Source organism: Arachis ipaensis, chromosome B2, assembly GCF_059453495.1.
Source record: "Arachis ipaensis isolate K30076 ecotype BB chromosome B2, ASM5945349v1, whole genome shotgun sequence".
Taxonomy (NCBI): Eukaryota; Viridiplantae; Streptophyta; class Magnoliopsida; order Fabales; family Fabaceae; genus Arachis; species Arachis ipaensis.
Window position 1 is genome coordinate 79,038,055 of NC_142437.1, and position 24,167 is coordinate 79,062,221.

A 24,167-nucleotide genomic window follows, 5' to 3' on the forward strand; every position below is an offset into this window, starting at 1 on the left:
TCGTGTATATAATTTATTTTATTATATTTATTTATAAAAAAATTAATATATATTTATAATATAATACATATATATCAACTATGTTATTTTGTAGTGAATATATCATTTATATTAATAGTTATTATTTTTACTTTAAAAAAAATTCTTACATAAAATTTATTATACAGAATAAAATATTGTTCTATTTTCTATTTTTGATAGCCGAAATAAACTTTTTTTTATTCTAATTAGTGGATTTCATTTATATGTGAAAAAATTATTATGTATCCGTATTTTAAAAAATTGTAATACTATATTATTGTTATGCATAAAAAAATATTAAATAATTTATACAAATATTTTTATTGTAATTATATAGACAACTGTTATTAATTATGTGACATTTAATTATATATTTAGACCCGAATATACTTAATTCAGTTTATGATAAGTGTACTATCAAGTAATCGAATAACAAATATAAAAATTATATTAATGTGTATTATTTAATATTCATGAACCGAACTAAAGTGTGCAGTAAAATCCTAATAAGCATATTATAAGATCTTTAAATCATATCGTTGACACATAATGAACTATATTAATTAAATTATAATATTCACCGTTCTCGTAACGGAAAAATAATAATTATCATTACATCACCAGCTCCCTATCATAATGTTATTTTTGAATATTTTAAGTGCAAAATCACCATTAACAGTAATATTTCAGCAATTTTTCCTTCTCTTATCTAATATGCGACTGCAAAGAATAACCAAGCTTCCACCTGATATACAGACATTAATTACATTGTCCTGCGATTCGGATATATGCAATTTTAAATCTGGACTCCTTTGTTTTTATGTGATGTGCAATTTTTCCTTTCATATGATCTCTAAATGCAACTTGTTTTCTTACCTTGTAACTGATGTGACAAAACTTGTGACTCAGTGTACTTAATTTATTTTATTATATTTATGTATCATTTATAAAAAAAATAATATATATTTATTTAAAGGATTAATTTACTTAGTACATAGATAAATTAAGTGATTAATTTCTTTTGTTGTATTGAAATCTTTAATAAATAAATTCCAATAAAAATTACTCGAAGCATAAATAAATTCCAACTACTAATTACATAAACTAATAATTTATTCTCAAAAGATTAGACATATTTGTCATATAATTTCATTAGCATAATTATTCCAATAAAACAAAACAGCAATTGAGATATGAGTTAATACTCAAAATGGTCCCTGAAATTTGACTTCCAACGCAATTTAGCTCTTAAACTTTCAATTGACTTAAATTGTACCTTGAAATTTTGACCCGTGCCTCAATTTGGCCCTTTCGACGTTTTTCGTTACCGGAAAACTGACATGACAATTTTAAATGACACATGGCACTGTACGGTTAGATGATGTGGCCAAAATTTTCAAGGCATCAATTTAACCCCTTACAATTTGAATATAAAACCTAACGCAGCCCCAATTCCCCCAAATCGTAGTAGTCTCTCCAAGAGTTAGAGGGCAGCAGCCAATATTTAGGTAGTTCTAGCAGAGCTCGTTCGCATAGTGGCATGGGTGAAGAAAACGATTTGTATAGAGAATTATATTCATTGATTTTGCTCTCTGTATATGCTTATTAATGAATTATATTAATTGTGGTACTTGCTGTTTCAGATAATGGGAAGAAAAGCTAATCCTGATGCTACTTTTTTTGATATTGAGATATCGTATTATAAGAAGAAAAAACACGTTGAGATGGACGAAGTTCCATTTGAAGGTTCTAAGGAAAAGAAGCCATCGAGTGAATTGGATGGTTTGGGTTTGGTAAGGCCTATTCTGGCTAAAGAGGCAACCTTCCAATCCACTGATAACAAAGTTCCATTGGAGAATAAGAAATTGAGCCAACAAGAGAGTAATGCAGAGAATGTCAATAAAAGTATTCTGAAAAAGCCAACAAAGGTAAAGTGGACTTGTTTGTGCAAGTTGCACTGCAGAGAAAGCCGCAAAGGTATGTGAAATTACCATTATAATTGTATATTTTTGACAATCTTATTTTGGGTATGTTTGGATTTGTGTTGGAGAAAAGAGAAGTGCGTTTGAGTTCTTTGAACACTTCATTTTTATGTTTGGCAACGTTTTTATCCTCTAAACGCAGAAGTGATTTCTATCTTCAACCCACATTTACCAAAAGTTACAAATTCTAGCTTTTCCACACATTTTCAAGTTGGATTAAAATTTATGTTCTGTGTACCAATTATGTCCTTCATTATTCATATGTTTGTTTTTTTATAATATTTTTTTCTAATATTCTCTTATGTATATTATTATTTTTTATAAAATTTCTGTTTTTTTATATGAGTTTTTTTTACTGTTATTGTTGTTTTCTTTTTGTATGGAATATTTTTTTTATTTTATATTATGATTCTATTAATCCTATTAGAGTACTAAAGAATACTGAGAATACTAAAAAAATATTAAAATTTATTTAAATATTTAAAATAAAATTAAAAATAACATAAAATAATTATTTAAATTCATGTTTTTTTCTGTAATTTTTCATCTAAAAGTGATTTTGAATAATGTAATCCAAACATAAACCACGTTAATACTAACTCACTTTTGATCAAAATTAATTTTACAAGATCAATTTTATAAAAACTTCTGTTTACAAACGGTAATCCAAACACACACACTTCATTGTCTTATTAGAGCAACGAGAAACGGAAGTACCTTGTTTAACCTTTTTTTTTTGTGTGTGTGTGCATGCGTGTGTAGCTTGAAGGGTAGTTTGCACTAATTCATCAATCAGAATTATCATCGGATGCCACTTTGAACCCAACATCATACTTCAAGATTGAAGAAACTACTACGATTTGGGAGAATTGGGGCTGCGCTAGGTTTTATGTTCAAATTGTGAGGGGTTAAATTGATGCCATAAAAATTTTGGCCACATCGTCTAACCGTACAGTCTCACATGTCATTTAAAATTTCCATGTCAGCTTTTCGATAACGGAAAACGTCGAAAGAGCCAAATTGAGGCGCGGGACAAAATTTCAGGGTACAATTTGAGTCAATTGAAAGTTTAAGGGCTAAATTATGTCGGAGGTCAAATTTCAGGGGTCATTTTGAGTATTAACTCATTGAGATATACATACTTAACACAATAATTGATACAACATAATCAATATTTTTATTCTACTTAAGCATATAATTGGCTACTTAAACATATATAATTGGCTAATTTTTGTTCATATACTGATTCTTCTTTACACAAACAAATGCATACTGCATAAGTACATATGAAAGAACTTATTCCCGAGCACTTTGAGTACTTATTGTTAAAAGTATATATATACACACACTAAATCAATGCTTTTTCATCGTATACATAAATAGATAAATACTGTTGGAATAAGTTAATTTTGAAATTTACTAAAACTTAAATACAATAATAAAAAAAAGTAAGAAAATATCTAACATTATAAATCCTCTTTTCTCAAGGATTTTTCAGCCCTTTTCAAAATTGACTACTTTTTAACTTTAGCTTTAATTGTCAAAGCAGCAATTAAGATAACACAACTACACAATTTAGGATTTTAAGATAGTGCAATTAAGGATCCAGCAAAGATTAAAGATAACACAACTACACAGCTTAAGATTTTAAGATAATACAACTACACAACTTAGGATTTTAAGACAATACTACATAATACTAACTATTGAACTAAATTAGAGACAATAAAAAAAATATGAGGTAAATAAGAGAGATCTTGATCTCAGGCTTCAACCCCACAGAAGGCGTTTATATCACAAATTCATTTTTTCCTTTGTTGTTCTTTTTTGTTAGAGAGACCAAAATTGCACAAAAATTCATTACACACTTATAATCTAAATTACAATTGGAGAAGTTGCAAATTTTTGCACCACAAACAAAAATTCCAAGAAACCAAAAGAAAAAAGATAAGAAGGAAACATGAAGAATTTTAAGTGCCTCATTCCTGGTTGAATCGAAACCATTCTCATCAATCTCAGGGTCCAAATCCCCTATGTACAACATCATAATAATCACATTCGCAGCACTTGCTGCCCGGCTACGAAGGAGCGGTTGTGACGCGGTTCTGCAGTGGACGCGGGTTCGTCGACACCCTGTTCTCCTTCTCTCTCAGTTGTTTTCTTCTCTGCTTCGTTCTATCCTTTGCCTCGACATCAACCACCGTCTCCCTCACCCTTCTGCCTCCGCCGCTGCATGCACCATCTCTATCACCGTCCTCGAGGAACGCGTTGAAGCTCACCACCGTTAGATCCAGTCCCTCCTCGTTGACAACCAGAGTCTCGCTGCTACCCATGTCGCCCTCAAACAAGACCTCGCTGCATTTCTGTCTCTGACTTTCATTTTTTAAATTTTTTATTTTTTAATAAAAAAGGTGAAGAAACAAATGTATATATGAGGATGAGAGAGAAAATGATTTTGGAAGTAATAAACAGCTACAAGTTTGGAACAAAATGGTTTTTATTATTTTAGAAGTAAATTTGAATTTCATTAAACTCCCACCCATTATTCTTTTATGTTACAGAACTTTTAGTTTTTATTATTTTATTAATTTTTGTTGCTTTACCACTTGTCAAATATTTAACCTATACATTTGTCATTGTATAAGACTAAACACTTCTCAAGCAAAGACCACCCCTATATTCTTATTATATTCGAACTAGTGTATAATCCGCACGTAAGCCATTTAATGATTCAAACATAAAATTTGATATTTACTTTTTTCATAATAATCATTTTTCTTATTTCAAACTGATAAAATAATTTAGTGTAAGCAACGGATATACCAAAAATTTCTTTAATTTATTCCAACAGGAGACATATAATTATTGGATGAAGTCATCAAGTAATTAAAAAAAATATATTTATATATAAAGTAAAGCTTACACAATAAAATTTTAAACTAATTTAAGTCAATAAATTAAATTCTAAGATTTGTTTTATTTAAATTTTGTGTTTTTTATTTTAAATCCACAAAATGCACAAGTTGATTATTTTGTTAACAAAAAATCATATGGTTGTTACGTGATATTTAACAATTAATTAATTAACCTGGAATAATTTAATATTTTATTTTATTATTTGTTTTTAAATCTTACAAAATAAAATTGATTGAATTACGTAAGCACAAAAAAAAATATACTAAAACATTACAATATAACAAATTATATAATTGGAGACCAAATTAAATTAATAAAACTAATATCCTCTCCATTATTAATTAACATTAAATTTAAGAGCAAGATTTTTAAGGTGTACCAACCAATGAGAGAGAAAAAGTCATTTAAAGCCTACCAACCAATCAGAAGACATTTAGGTGCAATTAAAAAAATAGTATGTTTCTTTTCTAAAAAAGAGTATGAGTAATTCAAATTCTCAGCGTCAAAACCATTTTTGCCCCAAAATAAGCTAAACCCGATTTATCTAAACTTGGTGTGCTGCAGCTACTATTTGGTATTGAAAAAAGGGGGCTAAAGTATTAATCAATTATCATAGTAAGTATTTCACATATCAAAAATCTCAGACCTTGGCTAAGTTTAATTGTAAATTTCAATGTGCTCTCCTTTTTCAGTTAACCAACGCTTGTTTAAATGACAATGTATTTGTTGTGTGATAAGGTAAGTATTAAAGTGCTGATTAACACCTTGTTGGCGCTAAAAAATTTTCATCCTTTGGATATTACTTCTAAAGTGCCTAGCCTAAAGCTTCATCCAGCATGAACAGACCAAGAAAATGAAGCATCTATACTGAAAGCTCTTTCTGCAGTTATGCTTTCAACCCAAGGGTATTCTATTATATGCTTTGTGATTTAGTTTATTGTAGTAGACAATATTGTACCATATGGTTATCTATTTTTCATTTTGATATTAGAAAAACTTTTTTGTTTGTTAATTGATGCCTTTGCCTGGGATATTTCTCTCAAACAATTTTGAACTTTAGTTTCAAAAGAACCATACTGTGCAATGAATGGTTACTTCTTTCGTAAATGCAGAATGCTTTGTAGTGTGTAAATGATGTGTGATATATTTATATGCTTACATTGTTTTATATTCTGTCTATAAGAAACAAAGAATATTATGGCATGTATTTATTCTACAAATGTGTTTCTTCATCTGATTTCAGATATAAATTTAAAACCAATCATGAGGATTGGGTCAAATCCATCAAATCCGAATTAGGCCATGATGTTTTTGAGCGTGTTATTGGTGTTATTGCTGCTATTAATAGCTTAATGCTACTCATAATAATATAAAAACCTTGTATAAAGTCTGGACTGAGATGTGAGCTGCATTTCAAAGTCTACTAAAGGTACTATAAAATGTGTATTTATTCTTTATTTATATCCATTGTGCTCTGTATTTAGTGTTATCAATATTGAAGGTTATAGTGATGTTAATGTTAATTCTGTCATAGGAGACAGAAAATAAAATAATGTAGTAAGCAGTTCTTGTTATTTAATTTTTTGAATAAGTGGCATGACTTGTCATAGAATTTCATTATTTATGCCAAAATTACTTAGATCACTGATTTTTATAACGAAATGACCAAAAAATTTTGGCAAGTCTACTTTCCATCCCATTCAATTAAACACATCCTGATTTTGGTTAGTTGTCCCTCAGAATGATGGAATACTCGTTATTCCTTCCGTAGCAAACTATCCATTTAAGCTTAATACAAAGTAAGGGTTGTCTTCTGAGTTTCATGTCAGAACTTCTGCATTGTCGAGCATTGCTAGCGTGTCTGGATGTTGTCAAGTAATTTACTATTTTTAGGTGCTAGAGGTGATCTTGTTCCTTTTCTGAATTACATTTGTTCTGAAACGTTGCTTGAGCTGCTTGCTAACTTTTATACTATTTGTTGCAGGTTATAGTTCCATTAGGTTCTCATAATGGTGGTTGTGTTTCTATTTCATTCATCTCATTCCATGGGGTTGATAAATTTTTACTTGATACGGTGTTGGATATGTATTGCACTCTTCAAGAGCAAGTTAGTGTTGCCTCCTATTCTTTGCCATTACAAGATACCAATGGAAACATTGAAACTTCTGAGCTTCTAGAGGAGAAGGTTTGTTCTATCTTGCTACTTTAAGAGCAGCAGCTTGCATTATATGTGCAAGGTGGATAATATGACATAAGCTGATAAAAGGCATATTCTTCAGGGAAATGCAGCCTTTAAAGGAAGCCAGTGGAATAAGGCACTCAATTACTACACTAAGGCTATCAAACTGAATGGCATAAATGCGACTTACTACTGTAACCGAGCGGCTGCTTACTTAAAGTTAGCCTGGTATGAGGTGTCTCCTATTTGCCGATTGGTATTTTGTCCATTTCTTTATTTAAACGATTTCACATGAAATTATGCAGTTTTCAGCAAGCATAAGAAGACTGCAATAATGTAATTTTGATTGATAAGAATGTGAGAAGATAAGCATGTTACAGTAGCATTTTTTATAAATCTTGTTTTCTAATATGTGATTTGTAATTGGTTTCTAAACTTTGATAACCTATTTAAAGTGTTACAGTACCCTCTAATATGTTGAGAACTGCCGGTAACATCCTGTTACCTAATGCACATCTGTCTTTTGCAATTGCCAGAGAAGTTCAAATGGACTTGATTTCATTGCTTATATTCTTTTTCTTGATAATGATCATAATGTTCATTTCCATATTCCGATAGTTTCCTGGGATCTTTGAGATTATGAAATTGCTTGTATTCTTTTTCTTGTTAATGCACGTTTGTTGGGCTGTGTGTTAACAATCTTAATATTTATACATCTATAAAAAGTATCCGTTTTGTCAAGTGTAGCTCATTTTATGTTTTCTGCAGAATGTGAAGGTGTATCTAAGACGTGGAGCTGCTAAAGAATCACTACTACGCTACCAGGTAAATTCTGTTATATCAAATTAAGATTTAAGTGATACATGCCTGAGTTAGTTACTTAAATATCATAAATGTGTCTAAAGGTTGCATAATTAAATAGTCTACACTGGAGCAAAAGGAGTACCTATTTGATGTGATGATTTCGTTTCAGTTTAATGCAAAATTAACACGGAGTTAAGCAAATTTCTTGTTGTAAGATGCCCTCTTCAACAAACATTCCTAAAAACTTCTTTAAATACGACATTGTCTGTCTCTATTCGGTTATTAGCATCATGGCACAATAGTATCTTCAGTCCTTGCCTATTTGTTACTCTAGATGCTGCGACATAAAGCTGGCCGTGAGTAAAAACAAGCTTTTTGAGTAATAAACCAACCTTTGACAATGATTGTCCTTGGCTCTTATTTATAGTCATTGCGTAAGACACCATTATAGGAAACTGTCTTCGTTGGAACTTGAATGGAATTCGATGATCCGATGGGCTTAGAGTTATCATAGGAATAAACACCTTATGACCTTTGTTCTTCCCAACCTTGCTACATGCTTCAATGATGTATTTCCCAAGCCTAGTGACAACCAAGCGGGTACCATTGCACAATCCTGCAGAATGGTCTATATTCCTCAGTAACATTATAGGGGGTTCCAACCTTTAATGTCAACTCATGATTTGGAACTCCTGAACATCTGATTGTGTTTAGGAATTCTGGTATGTGTATGGATGCCAATAAGTCATTGTTGGATTCTGTTAGGCATGCCTTGTCTGAGCTGTAATATGTTTGTGCTTCAGTAGGGTTTAAGCTCATCATGTAGTTGTTTATCTCATCAACTATTTGCAATGTTGGCGCTAGTATCGCTCTATCTTCAATATGTTCATCAATATTTTTCCCGCAAAATAGTTCTGGATATGTTACCTTACAGATTGCCTCTATTGGGTCATCTCAATCCTTAACCAGGATGTCTTCTGGGATTTTAATCCTCTCACCACAATCCCTTGGTGTTCCGTGGCTACCATCACCAATACCTAGTATCCAGTTAGCAAACTCTTTTAACTCGGATGAGTTTGTGTGGGAGTTGATGACATGTTATCATGTCATGTTTTTCTATACTTTTTCATACAAGAAATTGATGATTTGTGCTTAAATATTGAATGCTTTTGTGCTTAATTGGTATATTTCTTTGATCTTTTAATTTTATAAATCTTGTAGGAAATAAGAAGAAAAAGAAGCAAAGAAGCACAAAATAAGCTAAAAAGGAGAAAAAAAAAGAGCTTTGGGACACACTTTGAAGTTGGAGCACACTTTGGAGCCTTAGGCCACGCTTTTAAAAGCATGGCCCATGAATAAATTAAAGGATATTGGCAATCAACACACTAAGCTCAGCTCTTGCCAAGAGCAGAGCATTATCGTGATGCAAAAATGAGCTGGGAAGCAAAATTTTCGCTAAGTTAAAACTTGGGTGCTCACAGCTTGACCATGCCTCCTTCAAAGGGCTATAACTTGAGCTATGAATGTCCGATTGATGTGCTTCTAGTTGTGTTAGAAAGCTGACATTCAGAGATTTCCAACGATATATGGCAATCCATATTTGGCATGAAATTGGGGTACGAGTGAAATACATCTTTAAGGGCCAAAAACAAGCAAAAAAATCAGCCAATGCTTCCACCAAGGTTCGAAGCTGGAGCCTCACTCCAAAGCAAAGTAGCGCTCACTTGGAGAGCACAGCGCTCTCTTGGAGAGCATTGTCGTGCTCTCTCCCAAAGAAAATGCAAGGAAATTGGGCAAGAGTGCAACCCCCAAGGCTTGAACACGGATACCTCACCAAGGAAGCAAGGATGCTACGCTCTTGGGGAGAGTTGAGCGCTACATTGAAGAGCTGCCCAACAAAAAGCTTGTCACGCAACATTGACACGGTCAAGTCCCAGGGAATGCTACGCTCTCCCCATGAGCCGAGCATTGCCCTGGGAGCAACACCCATGGGCCAAAAATTCAACCAAAATTCCATTTAAATTCAATTCTTCACCAAATTGAAAAAGGCCAAATCCAAATCAACCCACTCTTCAAATCCAAAGCAAGCTAAGCCCATTATCATCACTCAAAGGCATAAGGATCAATTAGCTTAGGAATTTATTTTATTTTGTAATTTGTTTTTAATTTTCATTTTCATTTTGTAAAGCCTATATAAGGCATCATTGTCATTCTAGAAAAAGAGGAGGTTGGCTCCAATAGGGAGCAAGGAGAATAGAGAGCTCACTTTTACATCTTAACTTGAATTGGAGAATTGAAGGAACTCTATTTCAATTCTCACTCTGAAATCTCTTTGTTCTTCTTCTAGATAATTCAAATTTCATTTGCTGTTTTAAATCTTCTTCTTATGAAATTTTAACTTTTCTGTTTTGGATCTTGAATTGAGGTTGAAGAGCTCCATTGATTCAAATTCTGAGAATCATCTTCCACTCTTCCTCTCAATTGATCTAAGGATTGGGTTTTAATCTTCTCTGCTATTTTTAAACCTTATTTTCTTCTATAATATATTTTCTGACTGAGCAAAGGAGAATTGAGATCCAGATCTACTTCCTGAGTTCATTGCTCTTCTTGGATCCTCAAATTCTCTTTTAGATTTTACAATTGAGCTAAGTTTTTTTCTGTCTTGTTCTTCAAGCAATTTTTCATTTCTGTTTGAATCTGCTACACTTACTTCATCTTTTACTTCTCTGCTTGATTGCACTTTACATTTTCTTGTTGAAGTTTTAATTCCCAGCACCCAATCCCTTTTACTTTTCATGCAATTTAATTATTCTGTAATTGTTCTAAGTGCTGTTTATTGCTTTCCTTTAATTCCCAGCACCCAATCCCTTTTACTTTTCATGCAATTTAATTATTCTGCAATTGTTCTAAGTGCTGCTTATTGCTTCCTTTAAATTTCCTGCACCCAATCCCTTTACTTTTGATGCAATTTATATTTTTTGTCATTTAAGATTCTGTCAATTTACATTTCTTGCTCTTTAAGTTTCTGTCCAATTTACTTTCTGCACTTTAAATTTTCTTGTCATTTACTTTCTGCTGCATCAATTATCACTCACCAATGTTAGCTTGACTAAACTAATCACCCACTAAAGTTGCTTGATCCATCAATTCCTGTGGGATCGACCTCACTCTAAGTGATTTTTACTACTTGATGCGACCCGGTATACTTGCCGGTGAGTTTAGATGTTGGAATTTCAGTTCCAACCCATCAAGTTTTTGGCGCCGTTGCCGGGGGTTGATTTAGATCAACAATGATTAAGTGGGTGAGAAGTCTAGATCAAGCATTTTCTTTGTTTTTGTTTTCTATTTTAAGCTGAAATCAAGGTGTTTGTGTTTTGCCTCACTAAGAAATTCTTATCTCTGATATGAGTAATTTCAATTTTCATTGATGTTGCGTTTTACAAAATACAAATGGAGTTTAACTCATCTTATGGTCAAACAAAATTCTATGAGATATTACCCACCATCACCAATCTCTAATGGTGGCTGGGAATATCACCAAGAAATTTCAAATTCTGAGCACTCCAATCCATGGAGCTATGCTTCAGAACCACAAGATGAGCAAGAGAATCATATGGGATATTTCTCACCACCACAAAATGATTCAAGTCATTATTCCAATGGTGGCTGGGAGTATTACCAAAGAATTGCAAATTCTGAGCAATCAATTCACATGAGATATCGTCCAACCTCACCTCCCATTTTTACATTTGAAAATTCTTCATCACTTAACTATGCCCAACACAAAATCCATCCCAAGACTCACAACCAACACAAACTTCCAATAGCCAAAGACTCTCAAAGCTTGAGTCCATGCTCAAAGGATATGAGGAGAAGACAAAGAAATTCTGGAAAGAACAAGAGAACTCCTTCACAAACTTGGAAGTGATGTTAGATCAATTGTTGAGTGCAACGAAGAAAGTGGAAGGGCAAGATGAGGAAACCTCTGTGTCAAGCAAAATTTTAATGAAAAATGAGGTGGAGGAGGCATTTGAACCTGTAGCTTCATTTTCACAGAAGCTAATTGAGGTGATAGAGGAACATGAAACTTCACTCCCAAAGGACTTAATGGAAGATCATGTAAAAGAAGAGGAGGAAGCCAATCAAGGAAATTCACACTCAATTGAAGCAGAAAATTACAGGAAAGAAGAGCCCACTGAACCATCAATTCAAAAAGCTCTTGATGAAGAGAACAGTCCAACAATCACACAACCACCAAGACTTGAATTCAAGGAAGTGAAAACAATTAACAAAAGCACCGAGAAGAGGATTGTGACCAAGCTACAAAGGACAATATTCATGAAGAAGAGAAGGTCAACTACAAGCAATCCTCCCCCTGATCCAGCAAGCAAGCTCAATCAAGCCATTAACAAAAGAAAGCTTGCTGAGGAGAGACCAAGACAGGGGGCAATAGCTGAATCTTCTCCTCCCTTGAGGTCATTCCTCTTAACAAACTGAAAGAAGAGGAAGAAAGTGAAAAACAACATGCCAACAGTAGGTATAATTTCTCTTCTCTGCTTGGTTTTCTTTCTTTGCTTTGTTTAAATTCAATAAATTAGCATATGGTTACATTCTAAGTTTAGTGTTGCCCTGCAACAAACTGTTTTCCATCTTCATGGATGATTGCATCAATTTTACATGGAAGTGTCACACTAAGATTCTAAGTTTGGTGTGCCACTTAATTTTCTATGCAAATCATCCAGCAGCACCACTTGTTTTCATAATCACAATGCCTCTGCAGTTTTATTTTTCTCTTTTGATTTAACACTTTTTCATTCTACTTGCTTTAGTTATTTTTCTGTTTTTTAAATGCTTTCCTCTAGTTTGCTTATTAACTGTCTTTGTTAGTACATCACCAAGAGATCCTTATTCATGACAGATTCTTGGCTTGGTGATTGTACTTAACAAATAACAGTTTCATTTGCTTAGTTTTAATTCAAATAAATTGACATATGATTGCATTCTAAGTTTGGTGTTGCTATGCAACAAAATTTGGTTCCAATTCTTACAAGATACTTGCATTACTTCCAAGTGAAAGTGTCACACTAAGTTTGGTGTGCCACTTATCTTTTATGCAATGTATTGTGCACACCTTCTTATCTATGCAATCAAAATGTCTCTGTCTCTTGTGCCTTGATTGTTATCTTTAATTTTGCTTGCTTAAAACACATGTGTTACTATTATTTCATTATGTAAGACATTCATGATCCATCTTAGCCCCATAGCCATTGTTCTAATTGTTGCTTGAGGATGAGAAAGCATTCTGAGTATTGGTATGGGAAGAAGGAAGAATAGAAGGAAAAGGACAACAATAGAGAAGATGAATTGCAAGGTTGTAAAGTTCCTTTTCCTCTCATTTGTTTCTAGCACTATAATTTGCATGATTGTCTTTATCTTCTCTGTATGCATGTGTGTATGAATAAGCATCGTCTGATTTCTAAATGATAACATGTTGCTGTGGCATTATGACTATCAACTTGAATTCTGTGAGTTTAAAAGCAATAAATTATCATGATCATAAACAAACAAGGCATTAAAGAAGAACTTAGCATGTGCATACAAGTATTGGAAAGCTAGTATGATTAATTGTTGCTCAATTGCATTGGATTTTACTTAATTGAAGTTTTCATCTAGGACATTTTGTGAAATCTTTTGAAATAATGAAAACCTTGAAGAAGCAATTGCAAATTAAGGCACGAAAAGCAAAAGGGAAAGAATGAAAAAGCTGAAGGCTCTGAGTACCAATGACAATTAATTTGTTAAGTACTTGTGGTGTTTATGTATCAAGCAAAAAAGCTTGAAAACAAAACACTTAGAGTCAAGGTTATGCTCAAAGTGCAAAAAGCACTCCCTCAAAGCTCAAGGCTCTGAGCATCAATGATTAGAGAGTCAAGAAAAGAAACAAATGGGCTTAATGAAGTCCTCTAATTAAATGCTTGTGGTGCTTATATATCAAGTGGTAATACTTGAAAATAAAGCATTTAGAGTCGTAGTTTTGTTATCAACTCATGGGGCAAAGCACCCAAAAGGAGAAGCTAATAAGAAAATCAAAAGCTTGTTTCAAGGAAAAATTATAAGGAAAAGATTTCATAAAATGAGCTAGATAGAAGCATCAATCATTTACATTTCTTTTGTGATTGTAGCATGCATAGAAAACTAGCTAACCATGAACATTGAGTTGCTATTCTTTTTACCTTGGATTGTCAATCTTTATTGCATGATTCTTTTCTTGCTTGGGGACAAGCAAGGTTTAAGTTTGGTGTTGTGATGACATGTCATCATGTCATGTTTTTCTATGCTTTTTCATACAAGAAATTGATGATTTGTGCTTAAATATTGAATGCTTTTGTGCTTAATTGGTATATTTCTTTGATCTTTTAATTTTATAAATCTTGTAGGAAATAAGAAGAAAAAGAAGCAAAGAAGCACAAAATAAGCTAAAAAGGAGAAAAAAAGAGCTTTGGGACACACTTTGAAGTTGGAGCACACTTTGGAGCAAAAGCGTGGCCCATGACCAAATTAAAGGAGATTGGCAATCAGCACACTAAGCTCAGCTCTTGCTAAGAGCAGAGCATTATCGTGATGCAAAAATGAGCTCGGAAACAAAATTTTCGCTAAGTTAAAACTTGGGCGCTCACAACATGACCATGCCTTCTTCAAAGGGCTATAACATGAGCTACGAATGTCCGATTGATGTGCTTCTAGTTGCGTTGGAAAGCTAACATTAAGAGCTTTCCAACGATATATGACAATCCATATTTGGCATGAAATTGAGGCACGAGTAAAATACATCTTTAAGGGCCAAAAACAAGCAAAAAAATCAGCCAATGCTTCCACCAAGGTTCGAAGCTGGAGCCTCACTCCAAAGCAAAGTAGCGCTCACTTGGAGAGCATAGCGCTCTCTTGGAGAGCATTGTCGTGCTCTCTCCCAAAGAAAATGCAAGGAAATTGGGCAAGAGTGCAACCCCCAAGGCTTGAACACGGATACCTCACCAAGGAAGCAAGGATGTTGTGCTCTTGGGGAGAGCTGAGCGCTACATTGAAGAGCTGTCCAACAAAAAGCTTGTCACGCAACATTGACACGGTCAATTCCCAGGGAATGCTGCGCTCTCCCCATGAGCTGAGCATTGCCCTGGGAGCAACACCCATGGGCTAAAAATTCAACCAAAATTCCATTTAAATTCAATTCTTCACCAAATTGAAAAAGGCCAAATCCAAATCAACCCACTCTTTAAATCCAAAGCAAGCTAAGCCCATTATCATCACTCAAAGGAACAAGGATCAATTAGCTTAGGAATTTATTTTATTTTGTAATTTGTTTTTAATTTTCATTTTCATTTTGTAAAGCCTATATAAGGCATCATTGTCATTCTAGAAAAAGAGGAGGTTGGCTCCAATAGGGAGCAAGGAGAATAGAGAGCTCACTTTTACATCTTAACTTGAATTGGAGAATTGAAGGAATTATGTTTCAATTCTCAATCTAAAATCTGTTTGTTCTTCTTCTAGATAATTCAAATTTCATTTGTTGTTTTAAATCTTCTTCTTCTAAAATTTTAACTTTTCTGTTTTGGATCTTGAATTGAGGTTGAAGAGCTCCATTGATTCAAATTCTGAGAATCATCTTCCACTCTTCCTCTCAATTGATCTAAGGATTGGGTTTTAATCTTCTCTGCTATTTTTAAACCTCATTTTCTTCTGCAATATATTTTCTGACTGAACAAAGGAGAATTGAGATCCAGATCTGCTTCCAGAGTTCATTGCTCTTCTTGGATCCTCAAATTCTCTTTTAGATTTTACAATTGAGCTAAGTTTCTTTCTGTCTTGTTCTTCAAGCAATTTTTCATTTCTGTTTGAATCTGCTGCACTTACTTCATCTTTTACTTCTCTGCTTGATTGCACTTTACATTTTCTTGTTGAAGTTTTAATTCCCAGCACCCAATCCCTTTTACTTTTCATGCAATTTAATTATTCTGCAATTGTTCTAAGTGCTGCTTATCGCTTTCCTTTAATTCCCAGCACCCAATCCCTTTTACTTTTCATGCAATTTAATTATTCTGCAATTGTTCTAAGTGCTGCTTATTGCTTTCCTTTAAATTTTCTGTACCCAATCCCCTTTACTTTTTATGCAATTTACATTTCTTGTCATTTAAGATTCTGTGAATTTACATTTCTTGCTCTTTAAGTTTCTGTCCAATTTACTTTCTGCACTTTAAATTTTCTTGTCATTTACTTTCTGCTGCATCAATTATCACTCACCAATGTTAGCTTGACTAAACTAATCACCCACTAAAGTTGCTTGATCCATCAATCCTTGTGGGATCGACCTCACTCTACGTGAGTTTTACTACTTGATGCGACCCGGTATACTTGCTGGTGAGTTTAGGTGTTGGAATTTCGTTTCCAACCCATCAGGAGTCACCTGCTTTCAATCGCATGTTTTTGGTCAATGACAACAGCTTGCAACTATCCCATATGTACAATGAGTTTATAGTGGCGTTAACAATTTCTTGTCTAGTCCCTTTAGGAATTATTGGGAGAATCTGTCGAAAGTCACCACCGAAGACCACTGTCTTCCCTCTAAAAGGCTGATCAAGGCTGTCTAGATTGCTAAATCTTAATATATCACACATTGTTCTGTCAAGTGACTTAATACAAAATCTATTCACCATAGGAGCCTCATCCCAAATAATTAGCTTAGTCTTTATTAACAAATCAGCTAATGCGCTGCCCTGTTTTATATTGCATGTTGAGCATTCATCTAAATTGAGTGGGATTGATCATGAGTGTGATGTCCGTCCACCAGGTAGTAAAAGAGATGCAATCCCACTTGATGCAACAGTTAGTACAACTTGTGATCTTGATCTCAGTGCAGATGCTAATGTCTTCCAAACAAAAGTTTTTCTTGTTCCACCGTAACCATACAAAAAGAATAGCCCCCTTTGCCACTTTGAACTGCTTGTATGACTTGCTCATACACAATTCTTTGCTCGTCAGTTAGTTATTGCATGTAAGAAGCATGATCTAAAGCTAGATGTCTTCTATCATATCGGAGCTCATCACAAATTAGTCTGTTCATCCCATCAACATACACTTGATTATTAAGTTGACTCATATCCGAAATTAGCATCGGTGGAAAATCCCTAAGACTCTTGTTGTAGTTGTTCAGAATTTTCTCAATTTCTATTAGTGTCAGCTCCTTCAACTCATCTTCAGTAAGGACTAAATCTGTGGTAAGCTAGAAAAAATTAACATGATCGAATAAGTGGTTGATCCATTAGAAATATCCTAATTTGTCATAACTCAATAGCATACCGACAATTTATTTTCTTGTTATACTAAAATCAAACACGCATTCTTCTCCTACATACAGTGGCGGAACCAAGGTGGGCAGCGTAGGCCGCAGTCCCCCTTTTAGATTTTTTAATTACATAAAAATATTCAGTTATTAATTATTTATTTTTAGGTTTTTGAGTTTGTTAAACATATTTTTGTTATAAATTTGTATAATAATTATATAGAGTATACTAATTTTTTTTATTAATGATTGAATATTTATTACTAAAAATATATTATTTTAATTTTGTTAACTGTTATAATAAGATTAAGTACTTCTCTTCATTTTATGTCCACAATAATATTTTTCTAAATTAGAATTTGACTAAATAATTTATTTTATTATAAATTAGCGAAGATACATATTTTTTGTCTGTCAATGCTTTGAAAACATAATACAGTATCTAGAATTTTTATTATTATAATTTTAGAAAGTGCTTTTAGAATAAGTTACTTATAAAAAAAAACCAAAACTAAAAAAACTGTAGATTTAGCATGAGTTTTAAGAACTTGCCATCTCTAATTATAAAATTCTAGTTCCGTCACTGCCTATATAAAATATTGACACAAATTCATGTGTTTTAGTTTATTATGATGTATTATGGCACATATTTTAACCACTTAAGAGAAGAAATAAAATCTACATATACTTGTCAAAAATGCGAGTTATTTGAAAAAGCTAAATCATATATCATGCCTAGCTGACATATTTAAAAATATGAAGCACCATTTCAATTGAGATATTTGAATTAACTAATATAGTGGCAATACTGACAATTGTAATATTATAAAAAAAACTTCATTGGTGCATTTAAACCATAAAAATCTTTCTAATGATAATGTAACGAAATGACTTTTCTCATGCAAAAAATACTACATATATGGCTTTAGTTAACATCTTCGTCATCTAATTATCCCAACATATGGACATCATGCAATGCTTTGTTTAGCCTATTATACAAATTGTTAATTTTTTTCTCCCTGTAAATGTATTAAAATCAATGGTCTACTTGTCATAACTTATTATGCCAATGTAACATAGCCAAGTTAACTAAAATATTCACGTATTTAAAAAACTGTCCCACATTGAGTATAATATGCATAATTGGAGTAAAATAAATTTCATGCTACCTGAATTGTCCAGAAGTGTTCACTGCCTATGAAGTATGTCATCACATAATAGAGTCCATGTCTTTTGCCAAACATGTTCTGGTGTATCCATCGAATTTGAAAACAAAAGTATCACAAAGAGTTTTCTCAAATATGTTCATGAACCCCAATGGTTGGCTTCTTCAATTGCCTCAATATATTCCTTGTCATCTTCTAAAAGGCCACGTGCATAACAGGCGTCTTTGAAAGTAGCGTAGACCATATCATCTATAGTCCTGATATCCTCAAAAGAAGTTGGTCCCTTGACGAAATTGAGTAGAAGCCTTAAGTAATATCTTTCACCTGATCCTGGAAGCACATAGAAAATTCTTCCAATCACAAAATTTGTTTTCCGGGGCAACCACACTCTTTCTTTTGCCTTCCATACAAACTTAGTGGGGAGCTCCGCATACGTCAGTGTTCTTGCTTCTGTATAATCCTTGTTTGCTTGAAACCATCCTAGAAACATGGATTCATTCACAGATGTTTCTCTCAGCACATCATCAAGGTTTTCATGGTCTTTAAATACCACGTTCTATTCGTTGGGTAAGTGAAACCCTAGTCTTACCACTGATGGATCTCTATAATGTATGTTATAACCAAAGATCCTCCAGGCGGCCTGATAAACCACTATTTTATGGTTTATCTTGTACTCAATTGAGTGGATTTTATCAACTCTTTACCCACTTATTCATACTATTTGCACGAGTTTACATTCTCCTTCCTGATTTTGAGCTATGATTGAAAACATGCTTCTTTGGCCTTTAAATTACTAACTTTAATCCTCTCTTATTATCATTCGATGCCGTGATATGTGTGTTAAGTAATTTCAGAGATTACAGGGCAGGAATGGCTCAGAAGATTGATGCCAGGGCATTTTGTCTAGTTTCACTGACCTTTTCTTTGCTGTTTTTAAGGTAGTTTCATGCATTTTCTTAGGAAATAAGCTAGTTTTGGGTAGATATTCACTTACATCTTGATTCAAGCATACATTGTGCACTTTACATGATTTCATGAGGATTTTTTGCATGAATTATATGATAAATTGAATGATGCATGATCCCATGATTAAGAGCAAGACTTTGATGCACTTTGTTTGATTGATTTCAGGCCAAAAGAAGAAGAGAAGAGCCACGTTAGTGGCTACGTTAGTTACACTAACGTGGGCACTAACGTGGAAGGAAAGAAAGCCACAACGTTAGTGAGAAAAGTTAGTGGCATTAACTTTGAAGAAAGGAAATGGAGCCAACGTTAGTGACACTTAACATTATCACTAACGTTGGACCAAGCTCATGAGTGGCCACGTTAGAGTCCACGTTAACCTAGTTAACGTGGCCTCTAACGTTAAGAAGGAAGGGGGGAAGCCAACGTTAGTGACACTCAACATTGTCACTAACGTTGGCCAAAGCACATTAAGCCACGTTAACTCCCACGTTAACCTAGTTAACGTGGAAGCTAACATGAAGGAACAAAGTGGTCGACAACGTTAGTGACACCCAACATTGTCACTAACGTTGGAAGCAACCACACAACCCCCCAAGGAGCCACGTTAACTTCCACGTTAACTTAGTTAACGTGGAGGCTAACGTGTGAAAAAAGAAGGTGATCGCCAACGTTAGTGACACCCAACATTGTCACTAACGTTGGAAGGAGCCACACATGCCACCATGAGCCACGTTAACTCCCACGTTAACTTAGTTAACGTGGAAGTTAACGTGGCACCTGGCAGCCTGACCATGCCTTCTTCAAACACGCATAACTTGAGCCACAAAGCTCCAAATGAGGTGATTTCAGTGGCATTGAAAAGTATGATTCCAGAGCTTTTCAAGCATATATGGAACTACATGGTTGACACTAAATTTGATGGAGAAAACCTGCCCCGAAAGTGCAATGATGAACATGGTATCAACCTGTATTAAGGTCAACTGACCTCTTCACCTTCCAAGAAGTGTAACTCGAGTTGTAGAGCTTCAAATGATGTGCTTCCAAAGGCATTGGAAAGTAGACATCCAGGGATTTCCAACAATGTATAATAGTATGGGGTGGACACTAAGTTTGAGCTTCAGAAACTTGCAATAATGAAGCCCTGATCGCTAGCGTTATTGGCAATCAACATTTCCAGTAACGTTCGCATATATGCCAGCGACCATGTCCACTTCAAAGGTACATAACTTGAGCTACAGAGATCCAATTGAGGTGATTCTAGTTGTGTTAGAAAGCTGACATTCAGAGCTTTCCAACGATATATAATACTCTATAGTGGGCATGAAATTTGAGCACAAACAAGAGGCATCTTTTAAGCCCCAAAAACACCAACTGGGCAGCAAGTGCAACGTTAGCCACAATAACTTTAGCACTAACGCCACACTTGTAGCGTTAATGTGGCTAACTTTAGCACTAACTTTAGCACCTGGACCTCAACTTAACTCATTTCTCTCTCAAGTCCACTTCAAAGCTCAAGCAAGCAAGCCCACAATTGTCAACCAAGGCCACAAGAAGCATCTAGAATAGGAAATTTCATTTAAGTGTAATTTGCTTTTAATTTCATTTGGTAATTTAGGAGAGCCTATATAAAGGCCTTAGTTTTTACATTCAAGTCATTCTGGAATTCTGGAGAATTGAAGGAAGGGGGAGAGAGTGAAGACCAATTCAAACTTCTGTGAATTGGCACACTCCAAGGGGAGTGGGTCTTCGAACCCCTCCCCTCAACCACTCTTCTTCCTTTTCTCTTCTTTTCTTCCTTAGGAGTAGTTTCATTTTAGTTGTAATTTTCATTTATAAATTTTGAAGTTTCAATTTCAGTTTCAATCTTCATCTTTACTTTTCTGCACTTTCTTTCTTTTCTATTTTGGTAGAGCAATGATCAACTAATTCTTTACATTGGGTTAGAGAGCTCTATTATGATTCAATGGATTAAGTGTAGTTCTTATTCTTCTTCTTCTTTCTTTTCTCTTGATTTTACTTGAAAGCTTTCGATCTTCATCCAATTGGGTAGTGATCTTAGAAAAGAAACTATTCATATTTGGATCTCTTCTGAACCTTGGAAGAGGAATGAAGAGATCAAGCTAGAAATGCTTTCTCATGCTGGACCAAATTGGGTTTGGATGGATATGTGACTATAATCCTCTCAATACTTGATTTGAAAAATGCATGTGGTATAATCAGTGACCATACTTCATCTCTTCTCATGAGCAATTGACCAAGGAATTGGCTATTGATCAAGATTTGAGAGATTGAATTACAAGAAATTGTAATTCAATCACTTAAGATTGCCAAGGAGATCAATGAGTGCATTGATTGAGGAAGAGATGGGAATGAACTTGATCCGGAGGATTGCAATATCTCTTGATCCCAATGTTCATTTTATTTTTAGTTCTTACATTTACTTTTCTTGCCATTTTACTTTTCCGCACTTTATTGCTTTCTTTACTTTTCTGTAAATTTACAATTCCTGCTGCTCATCATCCAAATCTGAATCGTCTAACTAGGATAATCAATTAACCATTGATTGTTTAATCCGTTAATCTCTATGGGATTTGACCCCACTCTATTGTGGGTTTTACTTGACGACAATTTGATACAATTGCCGAAGGGAGATTTGTTGAGAGACAAGTTTTTCGTGCATCAAGTTTATGGCGTCGTTGCCGGGGATTAATTGTGATTAACAAACTACCGGTTGGTTGATTACCTAGATTAGACATTTTCTTTTGTTTTGCTTTATTCATGTAATTGCTTTAGTTCTTTATTTTCAATGCTCTCTAACTGTTTGTGTTAATGCCTCACCAAGAAGCCCCTGTTCGTGACAGCTTTGGCTCTTGATGATTTTGTTATTAATACAACAGTTCTTTACTCAGCTTCTTTCCAAATAAAATTGGCATATGATCACATTCTAAGTTTGGTGTTGCCCTGCAACAATCTGTTTTCAATCTTTCTGGATACTTGCATCCATTCTAAGAGAAGGTGTCACACTAAGTTTGGTGTGCCACTTATTTTTCTATGCAATGTATCCAGCAACACCACTTGTTTGTATAATCATAATGCCTTTGCTTCTTAGGCTTGCAGTGTTATCCTTAATTTTTGCTTGCTTAACCACATACATCACTTACATTTCAGTATGTAAGACGTCATGACCCATCATAGACCCCACCACCACTGTTTTATTTGCTGCTTGAAGACAAGCAATTAGTCTAAATTGGTGTGGGAAGGGAGAAAAGTAGGAGAAGAAGGGCAATAACAATAAAGATGAACTACAAGGTGGTAAAGTTCCTTTTTCCTCTTACTTATTTCCAGTAAATTCAATTGCATGATTGTCTTCTAAGTTCTTTGTTTGTATGTAAATAAGCATGTCAATTCTGTCTTTTAAACTTTTTATTGATTAAGGCTGTGTTTTCTAGTCTGAATGTCATTATTGCATCCTTACTTTGCTTACTTGTATGCTTGTCCCTTTTGAATCAAATGAAAGGAGAATGAGTGTTTTTAAAAGACCAGAGTAGAGTTCATACTATGGAATGAGTTCATGAGTTTGTGGTGTGGTCATAAGTTAGCTAAGTTGGTTCAACCACAAGGGTGGGAAGACAACTATCTGTCATGAATACTATGCTTGAGACACACCCCATGAGACTAGCTAAATAAGAAGATCCTAATAAGAAAGAGGGAAAGAACAATGAAAGAAAAAAAATAAATAAATAAAAAATAAAAGAAAAAGAGTAAGCAATAAGGCTAGGCACCAATGGTTTTAATCTTGAGGCAAGTGTCTGTGGTGCTCCTGTGTGAGGGATCTACTTGGATGAATAAGCTCTTAGGGGTGCCTTATCACTTGGTAACTTGGGTTAACTAACTCAGAATTATCAGCTGAAAGTCCACTATCAAGAGTAACCTTCACTACAGAGCATTTAGTAACCCAAAGAGGTGCTGGACACCAAGGTCTCAAGAAAAGAAAATAAATAAACTATATGCATGTGGTGCGTATGTATGGGGGAGAGACTTGAGCAGGTAAGTCCTTAGGGGTGCTTCAACACCTAGCACCTTGAACCAACTGGTTCGGGAGTGTTGGCTGAAAGCTTATTTTAAAGAGTTGCCCCCTTACAGAGCACTTAGCTTAAGAACAAAAATAAGCCCTGAAATGACAATAAAAGGATCAATGAATAAAAGTCTCATGGGATGCAATCAAAGTGAGTGTTTTAGGACATGATAAAGGTCTGAAAGCCAGGAATGAACCTAAGTTGCTATGCATGAAACCACCATAAAACCAGGGACATGACTTCCACAAGAATGACTCATTTCTCTTGGCATTCCATTCATCATTCTCTTGTTCCAGTACTTGCTTAGGGACAAGCAAGCTTTAAGTTTGGTGTTGTGATGCCAGGGCATTTTGGCCAGTTTCACTGACCTTTTCTTTGCTGTTTTTAAGGTAGTTTCATGCATTTTCTTAGGAAATAAGCTAGTTTTGGGTAGATATTCACTTACATCATGATTCAAGCATATATTGTGCACTTTACATGATTTCATGAGGATTTTTTGCATGAATTATATGATAAATTGAATGATGCATGATCCCATGATTAAGAGCAAGACTTTGATGCACTTTGTTTGATTGATTTCAGGCCAAAAGAAGAAGAGAAGAGCCACGTTAGTTACACTAACGTGGGCACTAACGTGGAAGGAAGGAAAGCCACAACGTTAGTGAGAAAAGTTAGTGGCATTAACTTTGAAGAAAGGAAATGGAGCCAACGTTAGTGACACTT

The 24,167-nt window shown here is 34.2% G+C and overlaps 1 pseudogene; it reads right to left on the reverse strand.

Moving 5' to 3' along the window:
• Window positions 1-8,126: 8,126 nt before the first annotated feature.
• Window positions 8,127-9,892, reverse strand: LOC148574527 (uncharacterized; annotated as a pseudogene).
• Between the last annotated feature and the right edge of the window lie 14,275 nt (window positions 9,893-24,167).